Raw genomic sequence first — 22,805 nt, forward strand, 5'->3', positions numbered from 1 at the left:
TACAGTAGGAGTATGCCGTGTCTTCTCTCCATCATGTTTGCTATAAACTCTTTCTCCTGGGTCTAAATGTGGTACTTCTCACACTGAATTGTGCCAATTATAAAAATGTTTGTAACCTGTCTTTGCTTGATAATCTGAAGCAGCCTTTTCCAGTTCAGGCCACTTTGGAATGAGATTTTTCTCTAGGGTTGAAATGGGTGTTTTGGTTTCTCTTCCCATTAGCAATTTTGCTGCATTGTTTCCAGTAACTATCAGTGGGGTTCTTCTGTGGCTTAAAAGAGCAATATATGACTACAATCTGTCCAAAGATTTTTTTTTTGCAGTCTCAACTGTTCTCTCTGCCTCCCCATTTGCTTTGAGGGCTACTGAAAATATGGCAGAACTTGTAAGATGCCCAGCATGACTGGTTCTGCTACCATAAACTGGGTTGCACTGTCAGTCACAAGTTCATCTGGAATGCTAAAGCAAACAAAGGTATTCTTCAGTTGTGCAACAACACTGTAGCAGGTAATGTCAGGCAAGGCAAGTTACCTTAGTATACCTTGAATACCATGACAACCAGATAGTGCTAATCTCCTGGCTTTATTAAGTAAGGGTGTAGTGCAGGGTGAGGAGGAACCTTTTTTAGCCTCAGGGCTATAGTCCTTCCTGAGTAACTGACACAAAAGCATCCCAGTCACATACACATATCCTTCAATCCACACAAATCCATTCATCTATGCATACATAGTCACTCAGTGATTCACATAACCACATAGCCATTCACATTCAACTGTCCATCCACATATCCAACATTTATAAAAATCCACCCATACCCCATTTCCTGCACATCTCTCCCATCCCCAAACTTCACGTTTTCCAGGTCATACTGCAGCCTCTGAAGGCAAAAACAAGAGGTTTTTCCTGCACTTCTACCCCACACATGAAATTCACATGCAACCTTTCCTCAAAAAACCACAATGGGGAGAAAACAGCAATGGATAAAGATGTTTATCATCCCATTCCGGGCCAAGTGCAAGGTTCTAGTTTTGGTGTAGAAAGGCCTAAACAGCCTGGGACCAGGATACCTGAAAGATCATTTACCCCTTATATACCCAGTGAATCACTGCACTCTGCAGCTGAGTGCCTCCTGCAGATATGAGGTCTGTTCCACACAACATAGGAAGCAGACCATTAGTGTTGTAGCACCAACACTTTGGAATTACCTTCCCTTAAATATTAGACAGACGCCGTCTCTTATCTTTTTGGTGCCTACTGAAGACCTTCCTCTTTCAACAAGCCTTTTAAGTAGAGGCCTTATCCCAGTCTGCATCTGTGCTGGAATTGCTTTTTAAGATGTTTCTTAATATGTTTTGTTTTAATACGTTTTAAAGTATTTTGTTTTTAAGATGTTTTAAAGTGCTTTTAGTGTTTTTGTTTGCCGTCCTGGGCTCCTTCTGGAAGGATGGGATATAAATTAAAATAATAATAGTAGCAACAACAACCATTGCCTCCATCCTCCATTTTCCCATGGTAGCCCTTGACAGTCCACAACAGAAGCTTTTACTGTTAACTTTAGAAGTGACCGAGCAGGAGTTCAACTTGCTTTGAAGAGTTCAACTTGCATTAGCAGAAAGTGGAAATAGGTGAGTGCTTCCAAAAATTCCCAAATCGAGCTGATAAGGAACTATGGTTCCAACAACACACTTTCCTACAACATTCTCATAGTTATGCTTATGGGTTTATAGGATTATGCTTATTTATACACATTGCTAGCTTCTTTCCCATTGCCTCAAGGAGTAGATTTACTTACATGTTCCTTCCTTCTCATAGAACTTTGGGGCTAGGCTTATCACTCATGTGACAAACTACCTAAAAAGAAAAATGCACAAATGACCAGTAAGGACTACAGATGTGTAACAGGCTATATTATATATATATATTGGATTGGGGAAATCCAGATTAAATGTGTAAAAAAGACCCCTATGGGCTAACATTTTGAAGACAATGACATCATGTGGATGCTGCAAAAAAGTGTGTATGAGCAGAACGCATTCCACAATAAACTCCTGTCTGAAAGCATTCTCTATCCTCTGCGCTCTGCCGTACTCCAGTTGTCTGGATATGAAAAAAAAACCTCTGATGGTAACAATGAAGCTTTCAACCACATTAGTGGATTGTCGTCCTGCACTGGTCTGGTCTGTATGCACCAAACAAAGGTAGTTCTCATGATACAAAATAGGAGCTCTGAACATTGATTCAAACATGTTTCATTCTTTTTCTATTTTATCAAGGGTATTTATGAATCTGCCTCTCCAAAAAGCTTTGGTTTTTCTTTCAGAGACTGAAAACCTGGCTAAGTGTAAGTACTGTCACTTTAATACCTCTGAGTGGAAACTCCTGAAAAATATTTTTTCCTACAAAAGCAATTTTTTTTTAAATGCAACATCAGACTGCCTCAGGTGGAAGATGCAACCTCTTGTAGTCCTGTATACAATGACTTTATTTAATGGGGATTACAATATTGCTTTAATAGTGAGAAGTAATATAGCAAAAGCAATTAGGAGCTATAACGCAAGATCTGAGTGATATCAATGAGATTTAACGGGAAACCTATTAATATAACTATCATCAAAGTCTATGCTCCAATGGCAAATGCAGAAGAAGAGGAATTGGAGAGATTTTATGCAGAAGTACAGGAAGAAATCAATCACACACCAAAACAAGATGTTCTGATAATCACAGGGGACTTGAATGCAAAAGTAGGGAACAGAGAAGAACTAGAATTTGTGGGAAATGGGGCTTAGGAGATAGAAATGAAACAGGAGAAGGGCCTATTGACTTCTGTGAAGCCAACAATTTGTTTCTTGCAAGCACTTTTTTTTTTTAGCAACCAAAAAGACAACTGTACACGTGTACATCACCAAATGGTCAATAGAGGAATCAAACTGATTATATAACTGGTAGCAGAAAATGGAGAAGTTCCATACTTTCTGCGAAAACAAGACCAGGAGCAGATTGCGGTACAGATCATGAACTGGTCATATCAAAGATCAGAGTAAAGCTAAAGAAGACCAACAAAGGAATCATAATGCCAAACTACCATTTAAATAACATCCCAGAAGCATATAAAGATCAAATAAGGAACAGATTTGAGGCTTTAAACTTAGTTGACAGAGAACCACTATGGATTGAAGTCAGAAATACAGTATTATCAAGGAAGAATGCAAAAAGACAGTCCCTGTAGTTAAAAAGAGAGAAAGACCTCAATGGATGACTGACAAAACTCTTACAATGGTTAAAGAGAGAAGGAAAGCAAAAGCAAAAGGAGATAGAAACACGGTCAGAACCCTAACAATACAGTGACTTGTACATAGGGACAAAGAGAACTATTACAATAGTTATTGTATAGAAATAGAAGAGGATAATAAAAAGGTAGAACAAGAGCCCTATTCCAAAAGATTAGAGAAATTAAAGGGAAATTTAAACCAAGAGTAGGGATGCTGAATAATGAAGGGGAACACACTGACTGACCGACATAAAATAAAAGGAAGATGGAAGCAATACACTGTAAGGATGGCAGATTCATTCACAGAGGAATCATATGATGAAGAACCAGAAATTTTAGAATGTGAGGTGGAAGCTGCTCTTAAAATACCGAGACTGAATCTGTCCAAATTTTGACAAAAATGTGTCAACAAATCTGGAAAATAAAACAATGGCCCACAGACTGGAAGCGTTCCATATACATCCCAATTCCAAAGAAAGGGGATCCCAGGGAATGCAGTAATTATCGAACTATTGCCTAAATATCCCATGTCAGTAAAGTAATGTTCAAGATTCTACAACAAAGGCTGTTACCATATACTAAGCAAGAAATGCCAGATGTCCAAGCTGGATTTAGAAAAGGAAGAAGTACCAGAGATCATATTGCAAATATACATTCGGAAAAGACAAATAACTGGGTGTTAGAACAAATTAAACGAGAACTATAATTAGAAGCTAAAATGATGAAACTGAGGTTATCATTCCTTGGACACATGAGAAGACATGATTCACTAGAAAAGACAGTGATACTGGGAAAAACAGAAGGGAATAGAAAAAGAGGAAGACCAAACAAGAGATGGATTGATTCCATAAAGGAAACCACAGACCTGAACTTACAAGATCAGAACAGGGTGGTTTATAACAAATGCTATTGGAAGTCGCTGATTCATAGAGTCACCATAAGTCGTAATCAACTTGAACACACACACAAAAAAAATATTGACTCATTAAAAAAAGAGAAAATTTAATTCCAAGCATCTTTTGAGCTCACCGTAGCTAATACGATTCAGTTCACAGCTGTAAAGTGCAACCCTTTTTCCAATCTTTGTAACAGCCCTATAATTGTACAATGATGTTGTTTAGCTCCTGCCTCTGCACTTTCCTGGCACAAAATGAAAGAGAAAATAAATCCAGTCAGACCAGGCTAGGAAGTACCCTTTGGATTTTATAACAAGGATGCTCAGTTTTAGGTAGGAAAATTGCAGAACACTCAAAGATGAACAAAACAGAAACTAAGACTGCAATTCTATGCCCCACTAAATTTCTCAATAGTATAGGATTTGCACTGTACACCTATTTACCTGGAGTATGCCTACTTTAACTCAATGGCGTTATTTTTGAGTAGATCAGTATAGGATTACACAGTCAATCACCCACTGCAATTTACATCTTCATTCAGTTATCAGTCTACTATATGCTAGGCATAGAACTCAGTGTAACTGAATTTCTCTGTGCATATCAAAGTAGTGTATGACCACAGGCCATACTTCCAGCACTTGCACCCCAAGAGGCACATTTACTCCCATCTGACATTAAAAGCTGTATTGTACAAAATGAAGCTGGGAATTAATTAAGACTGTATCAGGCTTTATTGTCCCACAGAGCTTATGTCTTTATTTTTGACAGGATCTCGGCTAGAAGTGTTGTCTTGCTGTTTGGTACTGCTATCTCCCCCTTTTTGCATTGGAGTATAGTCTCATATCAAAGCTACATGCTACATTTATTATATCAATTTAAAGGCACGATTCGACCATCATCTTCTCTGGAGTACAGGCTGTTCTCACTCTCCTTCAGAAAAGAGGCAGTGCAGCCAAGTGAATAGAGTATTCTTCTAATCTCTACTCAGCCATATAGCTCACTAGGTGGCCTTGGGCAAGTCTCTATCTCTCTCAGCCAAATTAGTGGGCAGTTCAAAGTTTTAAAATACCACTCAGAGCTCCCTGGAGAAAGCACAGGATACAAATGAAACAAACTAATTAATATACAGAGAGCTTCATTAGGCATGGCAAGCAGGAACATAGCTAAGGCAATTAATCCTTGAGGACATGATGAAGCAAAAGTAGTCTCAAAACTGTTCTGAACTACTAAACTCCCCCCTGCTCTATTAAAAACCAGTTAATTTTTCCTGACTATATTAACTCATCCATCACAGCAATGGAATTGTCTTACTGCAGTGTAAAGCCAAGGCAAACATTAATTTAGCAAACAATGTCTGTTGAACTGTGCTAGAAGGGAGCAAAGCAAGCATTGGGCTAAGAACTGCCAATACACAGAAGTTTTTCAGGAGCAAACCAACTGCAAAACGGATATTGTAATTCTAAGCTACATTCAGTACATTCCAAAAAGGCATACAGACTGGAGTGTCCTGTGTCAATTAATCTGCAACAGCATGGAACACACACAAATGCTCTACATATATCTTACACTAAAAATAGATGAGTTACATAAAATAAAACAGCAACACACACACACAAAATAACTAATGATTTTCCCTTACATACACAACACTCTCACAAATTTCAGTGCTGCAATTTCTTTTGTTTTATATTGCATGTTCAAATTAGGAGCAGCTAATTCCATTTCTAGAGCCAAGTGTGTCTGACTTTTTTCACTTAGGATCCACACACATCAAGGTCAGCAGGTTATATAGCACAAGCAGGTTGCATGAAATTACACAAATAACTGGTGAGACTTAAAATTATGTCAGCAGTCTTAAATTCAAACCCACTCCCAATGTCCCATCATGTTTTCTAACATAACCCCCAAGCATCTCCTAAGTTTACGAACACTGCAATAGGGCACATCCAGAGGCATTTTTAATGGCTACTATTCAACTGTGGAATCACCGTCTCCTGGACCTGAAAACCCAAGCCTGGTTATTTTCTAGAGTACTATAGGGTTCTGCTTGTTAATATCAGCTTATTTTGGGTAGTCAGGGTTAAGATAGTGAAGGGATGTTGCTATGGGTTTGATTTAACTGGTTTCTTTTATAAACCTATTTTTAACTATTACTTCCTGCCATGAACCTTTGGCATCAGGTGAGTTACATATCCAATTTAAAAAAAATAAGATCTTATGGCTAAGAGTCAAGAACTTGCCAAAGAACACCAATAAGGCCAGGATTCGAAAGCAAGGTCCCCAGTTGTAAGCCCAGCATACTGACTGTTGTGGCTCATTATCCATCAATTTGAATGGCCCTGACTGTCACTAGGTTCAGAGGAGGGCAACAAAGATCAGAGGACTGGAAACAAAGCCCTATGAGGAGAGACTGAAAGAACTGGGCATGTTTAGTCTTAAGAGAAGACTGAGGAGAGATATGAAAGGTTGTCACACAGGGGAGGGCCAGGATCTCTTTTCCATCATCCCAGAGTGCAGAACACAGAATAATTGGCTCAACTTACAGCCAGTCAGATTTTGGCTGAACATTAGAAAAAACTGTTAGAGCCGTACAGCAATGGAACCAATTACCTAGGGAAGTGGTGGGCTCTCCAACACTGGAGGCATGCAAAAGGCAGCTGGACAGCCACTTGTTGGATTCAAGTTGGATTCGTGCATTGAGCATGGGGTTGGACTTGGTGGCCTTATAAGCCCCTTCCAATTCTACTATTACTATTCTACTATTTTGAAGTGGGATTCAATCACATACCAGCAAATTCAGGTTGCATAATTATAGCTGATTGGAGATCTTATGCTACAAATCTGATTCCCCCCCAAATGGGAAAGTGACAGGAAAATGCACTGGAAAGTGTGGGATAACACTTGCTTTCATGCAACATCCTAACCTCACAGTAAACAAATCAGAATGAATGTTCATTAAATAGTAAACCTTGTCTAATCTCCCTGCAAACAAATCAGGATGAATATGGTTAGAAATAATAATAATTGTATACTTTTTATGAAATATGTTTTTCATTTATTATTATTATTTATTAAATGTATATCCCGCCTTTCCTCCCAGAAGGAGCTCAGGTTGGCAAACAAAACACTAAAAACACTCTAAAACAACATAAAAAGACTTTAAAACATGTTAAAACAAAACAATTTTTAAAACATCTTAAAAAGCTATTCCAACACAGACGCAGACTGGGATAAGGTCTCTACTTAATAGGCTTGTTGAAAGAGGAAGGTCTTCAGCAGGCACCAAAAAGATAACAGAGATGGTGCCTAATATTTAAGGGGAGAAAATTCCAAAGTGCAGGTGCCATTACACTTAAGGTCTGCTTCCTACGTTGTGCGGAATGGACCCCTGACAAGAGGCCTCACCTGCAGAGCACAGTGATCAACTGGGTATGTAAGGGATAAGATGATATTTCAGGTAAGCCAATTTATAAACCAACCTCTTCATGTAAAACCTCCAAAGTATTTCTGAATACTTGAAGTTAGCAAATTTCAAACATAATAGTTGAAGTGCTGTTCATACTTGCTTTCCCTGCCTGAAAATAATAATTAAATTCTGTAAAGGAATTCAGCTTTTATGTACAGCATAAATTAGGAACATAAGAAGCTGCATTATACTGAGTCAGACCATTGGTCCATCTAGCTCAGTACTGTCTACATTGACTGGCAGTGGCTCTCGAGGGTTCCAGGCAGGAGCCTCTTGCAGCCCTACCAGGACATGCCAGGAATTGAACTTAGGACCTTCTGCATACAAGAGAGATTGCTGAGCTCCAGCTCTTCAAATTACACAAACTAATATAATTTACACAACTTCTAGCTTGCATAGGTATGCTGCATGCTTTATTTTGAAACTGATATTTGAGCTTGTGCAGAATTTGCACCTGCTTCTGCAAGAACATCTAGCTCTGATCCAAAGAACCTTGAGCAGCAGAAGAAAATGTTGATAGTAGTGTTCTGCGAACTCTGGGCACAAATCGTAACAGACTTCTCGCAGTACAGTAACAGTGCATCAAGGATTGTGTTACAGTTTGAGCAACATGGTGAAGAATACAGTTATGGAGCATGATGTTGTTATGTGCCTTCAAGTCACGACTTATGGCGACCGTATAAATCAGCAACCTTCAGTAGCATCTGTTGTGAACCACCCTGTTAAGATCTTGTAAGTTCAGGTCTGTGGCTTCCTTTATGGAATCAATCCATCTCTTCTTTGGTCTTCCTCTTTTTCTACTTCCTTCTGTTTTTCCCAACATTATTGTCTTTTCTAGTGAATCCTGTCTTCTCATTATGTGTCCAAAGTATGATAACCTCAGTTTCATCATTTTAGCTTCTAGTGATAGTTCTGGTTTAATTTGTTCTAACACCCAATTATTCATCTTTTCGCAGTCCATGGTATGCGCAAAGCTCTCCTCCAACACTACATTTCAAATGAGTTGATTTCTCTCTTATCCACTTTTTTCACTGTCCAACTTTTACATCCATATATAGAGAACGGGAATACCATGGTCTGAATTATCCTGACTTTAGTGTTCAGTGATACATCTTTGCATTGGAGGACCTTTTCTAGTTCTCTCATAGCTGCCCTCCCCACTCCTAGCCTTCTGATTTCTTGACTATTGTCTTCATTTTGGTTAATGACTTTGCTAAGGTATTGATAATCCTTTACAAGATCAATGTCCTCATTGTCAACTTTAAAGTTACATAAATCTTCTGTTGTCATTACTTTAGTCTTCTTGACGTTCAGCTGTAGTCCTGCTTTTGTGCTTTCCTCTTTAACTTTCATCAGCATTCATTTCAAATCATTACTGGTTTCTGCTAGTCGTATGGTATCATCTGCATATCTTAAATTATTGATATTTCTCCCTCCAATTTTCACACCTCCTTCATCTTGGTCCAATCCTGCTTTCCGTATGATATGTTCTGCGTATAGATTAAATAAATAGGAAGACCAAACAAGAGATGGATTGATTCCATAAGGGAAGCCACAGACCTGAACTTACAAGATATGAACAGGGTGGTTTATAACAGATGCTATTGGAGGTCGCTGATTCATAGGGTCGCCATAAGTTGTAATCGACTTGAAGACACATAAAAACAACAGGTAGAGATGTTTAGCCACAACAGTTCAGACAATAATGCTGCTGGACCCCCCCCCCCAAAAAAAACAGGCCTGCAAAATTGCATAGTTGTGTTACAACAAATCATCAATAGAGATCCACAAGCATGATTAATTAAAGAAAGGGAGCGTTGGGGAATTTACAACACCAGAGGTAATTCTTCAAATGATTTGACAGTGGACAAGAAATTTAATGCGAGTTTCCAATACAATGGTGTAGCCAAAGAGATTAATATGGTCTCTGGTTGTATTACCGTGGAGTAATGAGAGCATAAAACAATTTACCCATTTAACATTTACAGCATTGTTAAGATTACTTCTAGAGTATTGTATAAGAGTTCTGTGTTTCACATTTATATGAATCTGGAAAACAGGAGACAATACTGTACAAAGAGCTGCAATAGTTAAGCCTGACAACAGCAGACATAAAACTCTTCATTTGTTTTGCTTGTCCAGTTCAAAACCACTTTCTTCTCTTAGATATAGAGGGTGGTATTCAATGCTAGCCCTACTCAGGGTATACCTATTGAAGTTAATAGACATTTCTAACTTGAATAGGTCTGTTCTGAGTAGAATTTAGATGAATACAAACCATTAAGCCTGCTTAACCTATGACCCACCAAATCACACAGTTCAATATCCATGTAAACCATTCTAGCAGAGGCAGTAAACCACCTGTTTTTGCAGCCTGTCTGAGGGGGATGGGGGAGTGTTGTCAATTATTTGGCAGGCCACAGTTCAAGACTAGTGTGCCATGTTTGACTTTATGAGTCTCAAATTGTGCTAGTCTGCATGAAGGAACTAAGTCAACTGATAGCTACATGTGTTCCTGTATGCTAGTTCCACAAAGAGTAGAGACATTTAGTTCTTACAGCCTAGAAATCTTATATATGAGCCTCATGAAAGCTACCAGTCAAAATATGTGGCATTCAAACTACACATTATGTTATATGAGAGTTCTGTGACTGGAGTTTCCCATATATTTTTTTTACTTAAGTAGCAGCTGTGGGGGCGGGACAATTTGAATTTGGACTGCGGGATGGGGGAAAGGGGTCTAGCTCTTTGAACCTGTGCTTATTTTAATCCCTTCCCAAAGCTGCTATTGTTTATAAAGGTGCAACTTGGGGACATGGTACACTTGTCAAGCTTTCCCCTTCTGTACCCAAATAGCACTTTGAGGGGGAGATTTGGATTGGGGCTGCAGCATACCTTCCCATCACAGCCCCAATCTTACTACCACCACCCCTTTTCTTTTTAAGAAAGAAAACATCATTGGGAGATGCAATCACAGAACTCCCGTCCATGTTGATGACTCGGGGAAGGGTCATACCTCAAATAGCAGAGCACATTCTTTGCATGCAGAAGGTCCCAGGTTAAATCCCCAACATCCCCAAGTAGGGCTGGGAATGTCTCCTGTCTGAAATCTTGGGAGAGCCACTGCCAGTGAGCTACATGACCCAGTGGTCTGACTTGGCATAAGACAGCTTCCTATGTTCCTGTAATATACCTCAAGTTTGTTGTTAAAGATATTTATCATTCTAATTAAAAATACAATAAAATTATATCTATTCAAAGAAAAAAGAACCAACTCACATGCCTGCCACTAAAATAGTAGCATTTTCTAAATAGTTCTGATTCCATGCTAGACAGGGCTCCCCTGCCTTTAATAATCTATTATTGTTATTGTTATTATTATTATTATTATTTTATACACCACTGAATGCCAAAATACATCTGCAATGGAAGATGGGCATCAGGTGTAGATTCTCCAATAAGAAAACCACATAGCACTTAAAGGAATGGGTGTGTTGGCTAGCATCAAACAGGGTAAATTTAATTGGTTTTTAAAGCAGGAGTGAAGTAATGGCTTCTTGATTCATCATACACGTATTTTGTGTTGGGTTCACGTCACTTCTTAATTTACACGTGGAGCCTTAGTCTTAATTTTTTTCTATGCCATACAGTATATCAACTCACTAAGAATTCAAAATTTTAAACAAGACAACATCCCTGGGGCTGATGGGTGGGAGTTGTAGTTTAAAAAAGTAACTTTTCCAAGCTCTGGATTCACATGATGGTCATGAAATGCCTTGTGCTACCATTTTACTACAGTAAATTTGTTATTACTAGTTAATATACATTTGCCATTTATGAAGGAGTCGGAGTTGGAGTCCGACAGTAGAAAAATAGAGGAGTCGGAGTCGAAGGTCTGGCGTACCAACTCCACAGCCCTGGTTCACACGGCAGAATCTGTGAAAGTGTTCCAGATCACACAGGAGGCTCCAGCACAGGGATCAATGTGGGAAAATAAGGGTTTTGGCCCAGCTATGAAGCCCAACCCTAAGACTGGGGGCAAAAAAACCCAACCTGAGCAGACCAAGACATTTCCAGACGTGACTCTTCAACTGGAGTCAGCATATTCTCTCAGAGGTCTACTGAGATAACTGGTTCAGGTAGGTTTTGTTTGTAGGCTTTTGTTGGGTCCATATCAGGTATTTAGGAGGAGTCTTAGTAAGGAGGAACATAGGTGATGCCACCCCAATTTCAGTGATCACGGGTGCAGGGAAGTATAGCCATGGGGAGGCAGTGAACTACCATAGAAGCAGAGGGCAAGGCTATCTACACCTTGTTCCTCGGTCCCACTCCTCTCATGGATGGGTTCCTCGTTGCTCATCTGCTGTGCCACTGGCCTGTGTGTGTTGTTGTTTAACGCCAGATCGGTACACTCATCCATGATCTGATTGTGGATGAAGGTGCCGATTTGGTGTGCATTACCAAGACCTGGGTGCATTAACTGGGATCTGACCCAGCTTTGCCTACCTGGATACTTTGTGCAACACCAGCACAGACTGCAGGGATGGGGGGAGGAGTTGCTGTGGTCTACAGAAATTCCATCTCTGTCACCAGGAAACCATTCTATCTGGAGCTGGCTGTGAGGGCCTGCACACAGTGTCCAGCCAAGGAGACAGTAAAGTAGGGTTGCTGCTGGTGTACCATCTGCTTCTCATCAACTTCTCTGACCAAGCTGGTGGAGAACATCTCAGCTATGCTATTAGAGGCCAGAGCAATAGTCCTGGGTGATTTCAATGTCCATGCTGGGGCTGTTTTTAGTGTTCTGGCTCGGAACTTCATGGCTTCCATGACAACCATGGGGCTGTCTCAATTTGTCACCAGCCTGACACATAGGGCAGGGCACACCCTCCACTTGGTTTTTGCTCCAGGTGGAGGAAGGGGTGTTTGGGAGATGGGGAGTTGGATGTCACCCCAATGTCATGGTCAGACCACTTACTGGTGAAGTTTAGACTTATGGCTCCAATCCTCCCCTGAAGAGGTGGTGGAGAAATTAAGATGGTCCACCCTCAGAGACTAATGGAATCCACAGGATTCCTGAATGCCCTGAGGGAGTTCCCAGTAGATAGAGCAAATGACCCTGCTGAAGCCCTGGTCACGCTGTGGAACAGCAAGGTGTGTTGGGCTCTTGACACGGTTGCCCCCAAGCGCCCTCTCCAGCATTGTGGAGCCCGGTTTGCACCTTGGTACACCAGTGAGCTAAGGGCAATGAAACAAGCTGGATGGTGACTAGACCGCAAGTGGCAAAATACGTGCTGTGAGGCTGATCGGGCACAAGTAAAACATCATAACCTTGCCTACTGTGTGGCAGTGAGGGTGCAAAGGCGGCCCACTTCTCTACCATCATTGCCTCAAGTACCCATCCAGAGGAGCTTTTCCATATTGTCAGGAGTCTGTTGACACCATCTCCAGGAAATGGAGTCTTAGACTCTTCGGAGTCCCACTGTGAATTGTTTGCAAGGCACTTTGAGGGTAAAGTTGCTCGCCTCCGTAGCAATCTCAATGCCCCACCACATCTACTGTAGTCCCCAGGGAGGTGTCCAGTGCAACATTTGCTGCAACTTCTTGGGATCGGTTTGTTGATGCAGCCTGATGACATGAACAAGGTGTTTGCAATGATGCAACCAGCAACGTGTCCTCTCAACCTTTGCCCTTCTTGGCTTGTTAAAGCTTGCTGAGGGGTTTGATTGAGTGGATCCAGGGTGTGGTCAATGCATCGTTGCAGGAAGAAGAGGTTCCAGCTTTCCTGAAAGAGGCGGTGATCAACCACTCCTGAAAAAGCACACCCTGGCCCACTGGTTTGTGACAACTACCACCCGGTCACACCTTTAGGGAAGGTGATCAAGGGGATTGTGGCACAGCAATTGCAAGTACTCTTCAATGAAACAGATTATCTTGACCCATTCCAGTCTGGGTTCAGGGATGGTTATGGGACTGAATTGGTTTTGTTTGCCCTGATGGATGACCTTTATTGGGAGAAGGACAGGGGGAGTGTGACCCTGTTATTCTTACTTGATCTCTCAGCGGCTTTTGATACCATTGACCATGGTATCCTTGTGGGCCAACTTGGTGAGATGGGTATCGGAGGCACTGTTTTACAGTGGTTCCGATCCTATCTCCAGGGTCGTTTTCAGAGAATAGCATTGGGTGATTGTCTTTCGGCCCCCTGGCAGTTGTGCTGTGGGGTGCCACAGGGTATCATCTTTATTAATTATTTATTTATTTAGTCCATTTATATACCACTTATATTTAAATAAAACTCTAAGTGGTGTACAAGTCCAAACATCTTAGAGCATCAACTACAAAAAACAACAAAATACAGTTAACTGAACTGAACATCTTGTCCCCCAATGCTGATTAACATCTATATGCAGACCTTGGGAGCAGTCATCAGGAGATTTGGGGCAAGGTGTCAGCAGTACGCTGATGATATACAGTTCTATTTCTCTGTAACATCTGAATCGGGAGAGGCCGTGCAAGCCCTAGACTGCTGGTGGTGGTGGGCTGGATGAGGGACAATAAACTGAGTCTGAATCCTAGCAAGATGGAGATGCTGTAGGATGGCGATTCTCAAGTTCAGATTATTGGTCAATTGCCTGCTTTGGATGGGGTCATTCTCCCTCTGACTGAGCAGGTTCATAGTCTGGGGGTGCTCCTGGATCCATCTTTGTTGCTAGAGGCCCAGGTGATCTCAGCGGCTAGGAGTGCCTTTTACCAGCTTTGGATGGAAACAGGTGCAGACGTTTCTAGACTGGGATAGCCTAACCACTGTTGTCCATGCACTGGTAACTTCCAGGCTGGATTACTGTAATGCCCTCTATGTGGGGCTGTCCTTGAGGTTGGTCCGGAAGCTGCAGCTGGTGCAAACTGCGACAGCGAGACTGCTCACTGGGGCAGGGTGTCAGGTCCCTTCTGTCAGGATCCCACCTCAGGCCACCACCTGCTAGGATCCTGCCTGTGGCTACTGCCTTGTTACAGTCCCACCTCAGGGTCCTGGTTTTTAAATGGTTCTCTCACAAGCTCTAGCAAAGATCTCTCAAGATCCCACTGCTAGGCAGCAGCACCAGTCACTCCCAGTAATTCAATATTGCCTTGAGACTGTGCCTTAGTCTCCTCCAGGCCTATTGATACTTTGTGTCTGGGTGCACTTGCAGGGCACAACCTCCCTGTATCTTTGTGCCTATAAAGCATACAGCCCTGGGTTGCTCTGGATACCTGATGATGTTACACTATCTCTTTACCGCAGCCACCATTAATACTGTTTCCCCACCTTGGTATATGTCCTGCCCACCCTTCTGGTCTGTGTAACCAGCCAAAGATCAGATGTTCTGATAAACCAAGAAATATTTATTTATATATACAGGAATAACAAGATTACTTAAAGGTATAGTTTAACAAGTGTATGGTTTCATCAGATGCATTACTCTTTATGTTTCTAGCCGTCAATAACCTGCCTCACTACCCATCTAAATCCAATCCAACCCACAAAACCAACTCCAACCTCCCTCATCAACCAACAGAACTCTCTCTCAACTGCCATCCTGTCATTTATACCTTCAGACACTCAAACGCTCAGCCAATCATAATACAACATTCACCAGCATTCCAGCCCATGTACTCTCCCCTCTCACTCAGTCTACTTACCATATATACTCTAATAAACACACACTTACCATATTTACAATATTATAAATACAGGGGCATCACACAGGATATCGCCAACAAGTCACCCCACTGCTGGAACAATTGTACTGGCTGCCTATTAGCTACCAGGCTAAGTTCAAGATTCTAGTTTTGATGTACAAAGCCCTGTACAGCTTGGGACCAGAATACCTGAAAGACTGTCTTATCCCTTATATACCCAGTTGTCAATCACTGTGCTCTGCAGGTGAGGGCCTCCTGCAGATACCATCTTATCAGGTGGTCTGTTCCGCACAACATAGGAAACATACCTTTAGTGTAGACACCTTCCCTTTGGAAATCCCTCCCCTTAAATATTAGATAGGCACCATCTCTGTTATCTTTTTGGTGAAGACCTTCTTCTTTCAACAAGCCTTTTATGTAAAGACCTTATCCCAGTCTGCATCTGTGTTGGAAATGCTTTTTAATATGTTTTTAAAGCTTTTTAAAAAAATGTTTTTAAAGCTTTCCCCCCCTTTTTAATGTTTTTAAAGATGTTTTAATATGTTTTTAAGCATGTTTTGTTTTTAATATATTTTAGTCTGATTTTATGTTTTAAAGTGTTTTTAGTGCTTTTGTTTGCCGCTCCGGGCTCCTATTGGGAGGAAGGGTGGGATATAAATCTAATAAATAAATAAATGAAATATTCTACAACTGTATTTCAGTATAAACCTATATTGCATAGAACGTACATTTGATCTGAGAATGGATTTCCTCATTTCTTTCCTCTGTTACAACATTTCACTAGTGATGCATTTCACATGAAACGGCAGTTGCAATACCCACTTGCAAGAACACCCAGCTGGGAAACAGTGACACATTCAGTAAAATTCAGGCTCAATTCATTCATCACTTTCAGGGTTAGACCTGGGAAGCTTTCAGTTTTGAGAATCAAACCATATGGCAACTTTCAATTAATTAACCTTATATGCTATTTATGAAAAACAGTATTCAGACTAGTTCAGTAAAATAATTTATTGAAATTCAGCACTGTTATACCCACAAATGTGAACTTTCTCCTCACTAATAAAATACAAATTTAGCCATATCAAAATCAAAAGAAAATCAGATGCACATCCTTCTCTGTCCTGATTTAGGAAATGTTCTCAAAGGTTACATAAAGTGGAACAGATACAAATCACATGTTCATGTATGAAATCTACTGTTACATTGCATGCCATCCACCTCCTGCTTTAGGTAAAAAATTCCTTGATGGATGGTTGCATCAGAGCTCAAAGATAAAGTATGAGACTAGATTAGAGGCAGGCTTTACAAGAACTTCAACATGTTCATTAAAACAACAATAGCCCCTCCTCTCAAAAAGCTGATAGAGTTGGTATTTATTTATTCATAAGCCACACTTTCATAAAAATATACATCAAGGTGGCTTACAACATACAACACCATTATAAAATTAAAAACCAATAAAAACAATAATAAAAGCATCATCAAATATTGCATTGGTTGGAAGGAAAAAATCATGTTAAAAGGCCTGTCTAAAAAGTTTGGTTTTCAAAAGATGCCTGAAAGAAGGGATTGTTCTTGCCGAATCACTGTTGGTAGGGAGTTCCAAAGGGCAGGGCCTGCCACACTAAAGGTTTGGTCCCTGGTGGAAGCCAACCAAACCTCAGGGGCATGGGGAATCACCAAAAGTGCCACATCAGAAGATCTCAATGATGGAAATGGAACGTTGGGAGTTAGTAAATCCTGAAGGTACTTTGGGCCCAAGTTGTTTAGAGCTTTGTGAATTAACACAAGTACCTTGAACCAAGTTCAGGAGCAAATCCGCAACGGGTGCAGATCTTTCAGCAGTGGGGTAACCAATGTGGTTTTAGTCTGATATGGTGGTAAACTATATTCATTGCACTTAGCTCCCTGAAGAATGGGGAAGAAGATTAGCTCAATGGGTAGAGCACAAGTTTTGCATGCAGAAAGTCCTCAGGGACAATCCCTAGGCATCTCCTGTTAAGTAACCTCATATAGCAGGGTCTGCCTGAAATCTGGAGAGCCACTGCAGTGTAGATGATCTAGGCTAGATGAACACTGCTAGGCTAGATGAACAAAAAGTTTGCCCTGATATAAGGCAGCTTCTTATATTACCAGAGGGTGTGACATGAACATAAACACAGCAAATCTATATATCCTTTTTATGGATACTTCGTATGTAATGTAACTTTTTTCCTGCATAGAGGTATGTCACATATAAATGGACCTTAGTCCCATCACAATCTTTTAAGACCAAGACCTCCCTCCAGTCACAACAGCTCCCAGTTAGAAAAATAACGCCACAAGATTTGTTGACACTGCTCCTCTTCCTCGTTACAGCAGTGCCACTGGAAGAAGCAAAGCAGTGTGACTGACCACCTCTTGAGGTGCCTGCAGTTTGCTGGGGTTGTGGAGAATGCCAACACAGTGGCACAGTGTGATTGTGGGTCAGTCCCTTGGATTATACACAGTGCTATACACATATACATAGTGATTACACACATATAGCATGAATTAATAAGCAGAAGATATGGATGAAAAAAATACCAAGCTAATTTCCAACTAGCTTTTCTAGGCAGTGTTAAGTAGGGATGGGGTTCACTGCCTAGTTCCAATCGGCTTGCATTCCAATAGTCCATCGCTCGATACTGATCCACCCTTTTTTTTGTTCCCACTTGCTTTGGCACTTGCAGATTCAATGCACTGTGGTTTTTTGGAGGGTTCTTCGAGCTGAGGTTGTTTTTTTGTGGCGGAAAAAAATGTAATTTTTAACTTAAATGCATGTGTAAACGATCACGGTGTTCCACAATTTTTCCCCCTATTTACACATCAATGAGACAGACTATCGTCTTTGAGTTTGTCTCTTGCCTCAGGCTAACTGATGTGCTGCTTAATGATTCCCCCTCCCCTTTCACTATTCACTATTCTTGTTTTGTTGCAGTACTATTTTAATGTCTTTTTTCCTGCTAAATTTTAAGCTTTCTTAATAAAAAAAACTTGGAGAAAATTACAAAGATAATTATGTAAAATAGAGGGGATATTAAAAAAAAATCTGTGCAGATTACAGCTGTGGCCCGCCACAAGAAATCAATGCCGGTCTGAAAAGATAGCGGACTGTCAAATTCAGTCGAAATCCGGCACTGTCCGATTTAGCGAATGTTCTCCCCCATCCCTAGTGTCAAGACAGATGGGATCACAGGCAGATGGTGGGTTTTGGTGCTTACTGTGGAAGGAGCACAAGATGGCCTGGCAAAGAAGGTTGATCTGGGCACTGTGAATGGTTTGTAGAAAGACTGCAGATATACCGCAACAAAGAACAAAGCACAAGAAATAAGAATAGGATGTTTTTTAGGCACTGTTATGCACAATTGATTGGTACTAGAGAGAGAAAAGAAGCTAATAATAGCACAGCCTACAGAGACACAAGTATCCACAGCTAACAACAGCTATAGCTAAAAGATATTTAAGCTAACAAAAGGAATATTTTTACAAAAAAACCTATCTTTTGTCTCTATATTGTTGCCATTTCTCTGCTTTCTGACACACTGAAGAATGAGCACAATTTACAGATTAGCAAAGAGCCCAATCATTTTTTCTACATTGCCAAATACTGACAGTTGTCTTCTCCACAGACTGATAGTGTAGTTTATGCATAAATTAGGTACTGAATATCACAAAAAACTTATTTTTCCAAACTGATAGAGCTGGTGAATCAGTAACAGCCTTACTACTGGACCTTTTCTCTCTCAACAGTACATATTGAGGAGAAACAAGTTGTAGAAGACTGGGTAAGAAACCTTCATCCCACCCTTTTCAGCATAGAGATTTGACTAAGTCCCAGGCCAGAGACTTATTTTACAGCTCTTGCAAGAACAATTATTTATTACTCTGACCACAGGTAATGAAGAGGTATGAAGAATACATGTTTCTGTGCTGGACAAGGAGATTTATATAAAACAGCCATTTCAAAATGACAGCTAATGCTAACAGGCAGGCAGAGAGAAAGAAAGAATTCTTTCATCCTGGAAGTTATAGATTCTTACATATGTGGGTATAAACTGTAAAAAAAAACCACCCACACACCACAAAAAACATAATAAGCAAAAGCTCAATTAACACAATGCATTACATTGTATGTTGCTAAGCTCTTCACTCTAATTACATATAGATGAACAAGTCCTCCCCAATGATTTCTTTTGACATCACAACCCAAGGCTGTAACCCTAAACTTACTTGTGGGAATTACTTCCAAGTAAACATGCACAGGATCAAGCTGTAACAATGAAACTCTTGGAACATCCATAAACTGTATCACACTGTACTTAAGTTCTCTCATGTTCAAGGTTTCTGAATATTTTATTTGTAACAACAGTCCTTAATAGCTTTATAGTTATCCTCATTTGAAAGAAAGAAAGAAAGAAAGAAAGAAAGAAAGAAAGAAAAAGAAAGAAAGAAAGAAAGAAAGAAAGTCCACGGTGCAGCATTACGAAATAGGAATTACAAGACCATACATTTTACAAGCTGAGAAGTACACAGCATCACCACTGATACAGCCTGATGGTCTACACTAACCGTATTTGTCACATCAATAAATATGTACAGACAAAAGTTACAACCCAAGATTCCCCTACAGGCCAAGCAAGTCAAATACTCCTTGTCCATTATTTATCAGTTTCAAGCCTCTGCTGTTCTGAACAGTTAAGAAGCCTCAAAGAAACTAAAGCCATTCAAGACAATCAAGCATACTTCTATATACTTACAGATAGGTAGCTACTAAATCATACAGAATCACATTAAGACCAACCCTCATAACTAGGCAGATCACAAGAGGATGTTTTTGGCTTCAGCATTATGCATTCTTAAATCCACTGTGACAGAAAAAAGTGTATGTAACATACATACAGAAAGAGGGCAAAACCTTTTAAATCAGAGTAACATACATACAGAAAGAGGGCAAAACCTTTTAAATCAGAGTTTGTTTATAACATCTTTGCTATGTTCTCATCACAGAAGAATTTCATCCTGCTACTGTGTAGGATGCAGAGGGAGATAACTTTAGATTGTTTACACATACTTATTGTGAAGACCAACAAATGCAAGAGCTCAGAAATCCAATATATCAAATGTTAGCTAGCTACATTTAGGTGAGAAGTTCAATAGAAAGTCCCGTCATGTGCACAAAAGAAACACTGAAGGGCCTAAAACAGGTTAATCATACCTAGTTTTATGTAACATCAACTCTTGGAGGCTCTGTCCTTACCTCAGCTATATTACTGTAAACACAAATACACTTCCTCTGAAAATGAATGGCTGAGGAAAGCCATATTGACGATGTCGAATAATCTCTTGTTTGCACCCACCAAATGATACAAAGATACCACAACTTGCTTACGTTAACTCATACTACCCACGCATCTCCTCCATCAGAGGATTTCCCCCAAACATGTAAGAGGTGTCCCAACACTGAGTACCATGAACTGAGTATTACAAATGCATAGTATGAGATAGGACTGTGTCACCTGGTGCTCCTTTCAAGGTTTGGAATATACACCTACACAAAGGGCAGCATTAGCAAGCCAAAACTCACAAGTCTAATGAGGATTCGGGGGCAAGTGTGTAACAGGCAAATGGGGGGGTGACTCTTAGGCTGCTCCACTGAGCTCACTCCCAGGTTAGTGTGTATTGGATTGAAGCCTTAGTCTGCTGCAGCAAAATCAACAAAGTTTTGTGGCACAAGACATCTGTTAAGTCGTTTAGACCACAAGACACCTTGTAGGGAAAAAAGTTGGAGCACAGGCTGAATTTAAGCAGGCCAGCTGTCTTGCAGCCCTGAATCGATCACATATCAGCCGTCGACGCCCATAGCATAGCGTCACGGCTGTGGAGACATAGGAGTTTGGAAGAGGTTACCCGCCACAAAGACTCCCTTTCGAGAATCCACTTTCAGGTGTGCTGCTGGTAACGGGCCAATTTCAAGATCTCGCAAGAGGCAGCTTCTCACACACACGCAAACTCCTAACTTTGCCTTATTCTTCCGAGCCTTTCCCTCAACCTTGGGTCGGAACTGGGGGACAGAAGAGAATCTAACTTCTTCTCAGAGGCCAACCTCCTCGGCTGTCACCCTTGCAGAGGGGGCAATTAGGAACTGCAACCCTTCCTCTCTTATTCCCCCATCAGTGTTTCTCACCACAACGTTCGCACGCTCCCATAAATATGCCCCATCTTTTTTTTTCCGGGGTGGGGTGGGATGCCTGCGACATCGCAACCTCCAGGAAAAGACCGCCCTCCCACCACTTGCATGATTTTATCCCTCGCCGTGAGCCCCAGTCAGGTGTCCAGCTGCGTTCTCTCTGGTCAGACTCACCTGCCTAGGACACCAGCAGCAGAAGCACGGAGTGGCGGCGAGACACAGTCCCAAGGGGGCCCGGGTGGTCCTGGGAACGCTGAGCGGAGCCGCCCTACCAGCCGGCGATATAAATAACATTATCTGGGCAAGCAGGGACATTCCTGCCCAGGGACTGCTCTGCTGCCCGGCCCAGATAGTCCCGCTCCTCCGGGGGAGGGAACGGGGGTGGAGGAGGAGGAGTCGCCTGCCCCGCAATGCAGCACAGCGGCCCCCCCCAGGCCAGCGCCAGCACCTGGCGATGCCCAGCACAGCAGCCGCCGGTACCTGCCTCTGCTACTGCCCAGCTGCTGAAAGGACCCACCAAGCCGGGCCACACCCGGCGCAAGGCAAAGAGGGAAAGAGACCGCTTCTCCTCAGGCACAACAACCCTGCACGAACCACCCCAGGGCGGCGTGAGGCAAGAAAAAAAGCTACGCGCTCCAGACTGCAGGAGCCACGAGCGAAAACGAAAAGGGGGTGAGGGTGAGGGCACAAGCGGAAGAGCCCCAGAAAAGACACCAGCGTCTCCTCGCTCAAGGCGCGGCGACGAACGCCAAAGGGGGTGGCATTCTCTGCCAGAGGCAGGCTAAAGGGGTTGCTCCGGCGACGCGGGAGTCGTCTGGGCTGCCCCAGGTTAATGACTGGGAGGGAGGCCGGGTTTGGCTCCTCCTGCTTCTCGCAAAAACACCCCGCTCCTTTAGATGACTGACAGGAAATGTTGCGGTGGCTCTTTTCGTCGCCTACGCCGCGCAGCCCAAAGATCAGCTCTGGTGCTGGTGGGGGTCTAGTCCGTGGCCGCTCGACTTCCCGAGACTGCTAGATCCTTGTTTGCAACGCATGCCGGAAAACAGTCTCATTTGTTACTCTCGCAAGACTGGCAGTTCTCATCACATGCACACACGCCTCCTCTATGCCGGCTAGGCTATATCTCCTTCCCGCTTTTTTCCCCAGCAAATGGAAAATTTGAAGTTACAGGCTACCAAGCAGCGCGAGAACGCGCGTGTAATGCTTGGACTGCCCACCTAGCAGGTTGCATGTCGAGCCCTTCCTCCCTTGACCTGCTGAAGTCTCGAGTCACGGTGATCGTTC

General features: G+C 41.8%; 1 protein-coding gene across 4 annotated transcripts in view; it reads right to left on the reverse strand.

The window, feature by feature from the left end:
• SPTB (spectrin beta, erythrocytic) overlaps positions 1-22,575 on the reverse strand; it is a 167,540-nt gene extending 144,965 nt beyond the window's left edge. For 3 of the 4 annotated variants that reach the window (XM_061609475.1, XM_061609477.1, XM_061609476.1), the window contains exon 1: positions 21,696-22,575. The gene's annotated coding sequence lies outside the window, so the exon portion shown is untranslated. The remainder of the gene's footprint in view (positions 1-21,695) is intronic. The other variant, XM_061609485.1, reaches the window with a different exon arrangement.
• Between the last annotated feature and the right edge of the window lie 230 nt (positions 22,576-22,805).

The sequence above is a fragment of the Rhineura floridana genome, chromosome 2, assembly GCF_030035675.1.
Source record: "Rhineura floridana isolate rRhiFlo1 chromosome 2, rRhiFlo1.hap2, whole genome shotgun sequence".
Classification (NCBI taxonomy): Eukaryota; Metazoa; Chordata; class Lepidosauria; order Squamata; family Rhineuridae; genus Rhineura; species Rhineura floridana.